Raw genomic sequence first — 5,840 nt, forward strand, 5'->3', positions numbered from 1 at the left:
TCCAGCTAGAAAGACCTCTATTTATATGGATACCCAGAAAGTGAAGCTTCTAAAAAGAGATGCTGGGAGGAGCTAAAAGACCAGAATGAAATAATCCATTTTGACTGTGCAAGTTGCCTGCAGTTGTGTAAATGTAGGAAGCTGACACAACAGTTTTGAAGTATCTAAAGCTGTTAAGATGCAGAAGTCCATTTCCTGAGATATGTTTGTTTTAAACACTAACAAACCTTAAACAATGATTGGGGAAGGTGTGCAAGGAAAACGAACAGTAATGTACCCTATCAATCCCATTTAAATAATTAGTATTTTAACACATCTCAGACTTGCAATCTAATCAGACTTTGTTGCTGTAGTTGTCTGGGGGAAGGAGAGTTGTATGGAAAGCAATTACAGTTGTTTTAAATCTAAACAATTTGTGAACCCTATTGAATTTTCACATCCATGCAACCCATGCATAACTGCAGGTTCTTCAATGAGATCCAGGTTTGTGCTGATCTACAAGAGTAATAAATATACTGTGGTTTATGGTTTATCAAATTGTGCAATCCCAGCCAATGAGGGCTTTGATAAACCATGTTAAGCAATGGTTAAGTATGATCTCAGAACTTAGACAACAGATGGTGGTATTTCTGGTAGATGCAGCTAAAATGATTGTTAAAGAATTACAAAGTGCACTCTCCTTCTCTCTCTCTGTCTCTTTCTCCTTCTCTCTCTCTCTCTCTCTCTCTCCCTTCCTCCCTCCCTCCCCCCTTCTCCCTCTCTCTACAAATACATACACTGGTCTCTGTATTGGTGTGTGTGTATGTATATGTATATGTATGTATGTATGTATACACACACACACACACACACACACACACACACACTAGTTGGATGCCTGTGCTTCGCTACGAAACTGTGATCAGGCTTGATAAATTGACACTTACAGCTTGAAAATTAATAAGTAGTTACAATCAGCCTCTCCTCTCCCCTTCTCTCCCTCAGCCTTGCCCAACAGAAGCCTCCCCTATCCTATCCCCTGGTTGCTGCTGTGAAAGTGAAAGTGAAACTCCTCTCCTCTACTTGTGTTTTGCATTTGGAACAGATTTCTTTTCAGGTGGGTTGCAGCAGGTTCTGACCAATTCTGGAGAATCGGTAATGGAAATTTTGAGCAGTTTGGAGAACCAGTAGTAAAAATTCTGACTGGCCCCACTCCCGTCTATTCTCTGCCTACCAAGTCCCAGCTGATTGGGAGGAAATGGGGATTTTGCAGTAACCTTCCCCTGCCAAGCCTACCAAGCCACATCCATAGAACTGGTAGTAAAAAATTTTGAAACCTACCACTGGCCCATGCATAATGGAGACAGTGTCTATATAAGAAATAGTAGCTATTTTTCATTGGTTCTATAAGTGAGGTCTTTCATTCATGGATCTCTTTGCTTTGTTTTTGCAGTTAATCATGGAAAAAAAATCTCAAACTACATATCTGAAGCCGTATCAATGTTTTCTCTTTTTAAATTCTGCATTTCTGACAGCATTCTGGTCCTACCGATCAAAATACTGCAGTTGCAAAATAGGGAGAAAAATAAAAAACTATAATCTGTTAGTTTATGGATAATTTCATAATAATTATGGGTAATAAAAGCCGGATAACCATTAAGAAAAGGTGCTTTGATTTGGGAGTTATTTTACAGCTTTATTGGAACACTTTGGGAACCCCAATTTCATGCTGTGTTGCTATAATGCTAGCTCTGTTGTGTCTTGTCCAACATCAGGACTTAAGAAGCAACATTTGGCTCACTCGCTAACCAGACAACATAGAGAATAATAGAATTGAAATGAAGGGCATGCAAGGGTTGAGCTGAAAACAGAGAAGTGTCAATTTTGGATGTGCAATCAAGGCCTGTCAAAAGGACAGTTTCATTTATGTAGTCGTGGCAACTGTTTTGACATTTTTTTACCTCGCTCTCAATGGATGCCCCTTGTCAGTGGAACTCATCATTATACCAGAAGTTCTTTCTGCTATCACAAGAAGATATAGATCCTACTCAAAACTTTACTAATGAGGAAAGTCTTACAGTCTCTTAATGTTGACAAAAATGCAAGCAGACCTGCCAAACTAGCTTAGAGTTTAATAGCTAAACTCCTAGGGCTTTATTTTATGCTTTCCCTACTGTGGTCAGAAAGAAGATAATCACAAAACATTGCATGAATGAGGAAGCACTGAGAGGCTGTCATATAACTAGGGCCAAAGTTGATTCAACATTTATCATGGTTTGCCCTTGTTGAATTCATCTTTGTATTGTAACAAATACTGCAGGGAGTTAAAGCTGGATTTGAATTATTACCTGTTGGTGCAGGTTTTCAATTCATTGCCTATGCTTTGTTTAAGATTAGAACAGCATTTGCTACACATATAAAGAAAGGCTCAGTATCATTCTCCTGGCACAGTTGGCAACTACTCTTTTAAAAAAACAAAGATAAATTCTAATTATACAAGAAAAGGTACACAGCAAACCTTTTGTCTGAGATAGATCTTAAGCAGTTTTTAAAGCTAGATATCACACTGAGTGCACACTGGGATAAAAGAAACAGAATGCCAACATCATAATGCTTTAACTCTTATTTCTTCATTTAAGGACAAAGGAGCTATGGTGGATTAGGACAAAAGCCAATTTACTCCAGTGTTCTGCTATGGAGATCAATCAGACATTTCTAGGAAGCTTACAAATAGAATATGACTGCAATAGTATTTTCTTACTTGTCACTAATATAAAGAGGCCTTGAGACCTGTCTCTTAGTGACCATTTGAAGTTACAACAGCCTCCCTGGTATCAGAATTTTGATGGCTGCACATATCCCCATGGTCATATGACTATATATTGGGTGCTTGTTTGCAGATCGGAGATTGTCCATATGTACTCTGGACAACTGATTTTTGTGAATATACTTCAGAAACTGACATTTTTGTAGCTGTTTGTGATCAGTTGGGAGTTGTGACTTCGATCGTGCTCTGAGCTATAAACACAAATTTTATGGACTCATGGTTCAACCAAATCTCATCATTTTAATCATTTTGGAGATTTACTTTTTATTGTTTCTTCAAGATTGAAAAACTTTCAGAACCTACAGTAGCTGGATGAATTTATCTCCAACCCATTTAAAAAGAAAGAAATTTGTTTATGATTTATTTTATTTATCACATTTTGAAAATTGTGTTTCCAACCTTGTAAGGACTTTATTTATTTATTTGCATTTTTTTCTGCACTACACAGGAAAAGGGTGATTTTAGAGTTATTTTTGGAAAAGTTTTAAATTCTATAGCTCGTGAAATTGATTTTAAGAAAGACTTTGAAATTAATTAGAAATATCCTCTCATTTATGAAAAATCAGTCTTGTTTCCATTTCATTCTAGGGGAAAAAAGCATTGAAAACCAATTACTAGAGTTGTATTAGTTGTCTACTTTCTTTTAAAGATAACCAAAATAGAGTTTAAGGTTGACTTAAAAATTATAACTTACAAGAAAGAGATGGAAGTACTGGATTTACAAATAATGACCATTTGATCATTTGTAATGATCATTTAAAAATGAAAACGGAGATACAAATAATCTATCAAAAGACCTATATGGACTATACTTTTAAAATGAAATATAAGAACCCTACCGGAATTGCCTCATGGAACTTTCAAACAGGTTGGATAAAGATTATAAGAATTTTGAGAGAAGATACAAAGAACAAAAGGGGAGATGAATTTTATCTCTGGGATTTAAAGATAGTTAAGAGGAAGAAAGCAAAAAAGCACTAAATTAGTTTATTTTATTATTTAAATAATGTTGCTATCTATGGTGGTGCTTAGTGGTTATCTTGATTGAATAGTTTTTCTTTTGGAAGTGTTTAGTGTGTAATAGTTTAGTTTGTAACATTTATATTATTATTATTTTACATCTAAAAAAAGAACTGTTGTTTTTAGTAATGTTTAATAGTTTTTAATTTTTTCTGCAATGTTTTATTGTTAAGAGATGGATGAAGGGGATTTAAACTAAATGGAAAGGAGAATTATTTATGTAAGGTATTTCTGTTAATTTTTACTGAACATTTGCTAATTAATAAGGAGAGCTAAAGATTTAGAGATGAGTTTATAGAACACAGGATGAAGTAAGGATGAAGATATATTTGGTTTTATTTTAAGAGACAGTGATAAATTATTAATGTTGAATATGCTTGCTATGGATGAAAAGAGAACTTTCTTTTTCTTACTATTTCCTTTAGGGGGAGTTTTTTCCCATTTTTCCTCACTTTTTAATTTTTTCGTGTATTTTTGTATTAAGTTCTTGTATTAGTTTTAGCTGTTTACTGTAAACCTTAATAAAACTATTGAAAAAAATAAATTTCTAGCAGAAACAGAAAAAACCAATGTTTGAAAACTGTGTTGATTATTATAGGACCTAATTTATATTCTTTTTGAAAAAACACCCCAGAAGGGCATCCAGTTAAATTTTGAACTAGGAACAACAATTCATATAGCACACAACAAACAACCTATGTAACTTAATATATTTGTTTTCATAAAAACAGCAGTCCATAAAAAGCCTTTTTAAGTTAAACCTGTTATCATACAATCATTGCCATTGTATGGAGCAACCTGTAAATGATGTCAGTGAGTTTTGTATGCGCACATTGGAAAATAATTGAAATTACTGAAATTGCTTTCAGCAATTGTGCTAATAATTTCTCCCCTCTCCCCTTGCCAATAGTCTCAAATTTCATTAGCAAGCTTCAGTATTAACTTTGACTTAACAACAGCGCTGATTGTTTTTAAGTATAGCAGAACATTTTGCTATGCGTAGTGGTATGCACAAATATTTGTTCACGTTTGTTGGAGCTGGCCAAGGGGAAGTAGAGGTTTCTTGTTCTTGCAGTTTCTTCAAGAAACATTCAGGAATGACTCCCATGTTACAGGCAATGTAAGAAAGAATGTAAATTTGCAAAAAGAAATGTTTCAGAAAGAGTTCTTTGGACTGTTTTTCATAAAACCTATCGTACTTTACTTTGGAACCAAGATTGAACCTTGCTCCAGTTTCCTGAAATTTCAAACAGCACCCTATTGACTAAAATACAAAGTCAATAAGTATCTATGATTTATTTTTTATCTCTTAGAATTAGAAAAAATTATAAGCATAATAATACTTTGATCAATTTCCATTCAGTATGATATAGGGGTTTCATGAAAGCAACCTTAAAATTTATTTTGGGTTCCAGAAAATGAATTTTGCCATTCTTTTCTCTCAGAAAAGATGGAAATGATTTGCCTAATATTATGGTTTGTCACATTTTTGTTCACCTACTGAGTCCTTCCTGAGGATCTGGGATTGGCAGATGTGCATTAGAATTATACTTATTTGTTAAATTTATTTTCGGCCTATCTCCCCAAAAAGTAAAATAATAAAACAATAAAATAAACAATGAAAAAAAGAGAACAATCAGAATACATCAATATGATAACAAAAGATGGACAGATGGAGAGCAGAGAGCAACGGGGTGGAGTCTGTCATAAATCTAGCAGCCACCTTCAGCATGAAACTCCCCATTGGATCTCCGGCCAACTGACAGAGTCAGATCTTTAGGCTCTTATGGAAGGATAGGGGGCAGGGAGTAGATCTTAACCCTAGAGGATAAGAAACTTTAAAGGATGGATGCTATGACAGAGAAGCAGGGGTGGGTTCCAATTTTTTTTTACTATCGGTTCTGAGGGTGTGGCTTATTTGGTGGGTGTGGCTTGGTGGCCATGTGACTGAGTGGGCGTGACCAACTTGAAGTCACTCAGGGCAAGGTGGGGCGGCACCTTGCTGTGAGTGACA

Source organism: Ahaetulla prasina, chromosome 5 (assembly GCF_028640845.1).
Source record: "Ahaetulla prasina isolate Xishuangbanna chromosome 5, ASM2864084v1, whole genome shotgun sequence".
Taxonomy (NCBI): domain Eukaryota; kingdom Metazoa; phylum Chordata; class Lepidosauria; order Squamata; family Colubridae; genus Ahaetulla; species Ahaetulla prasina.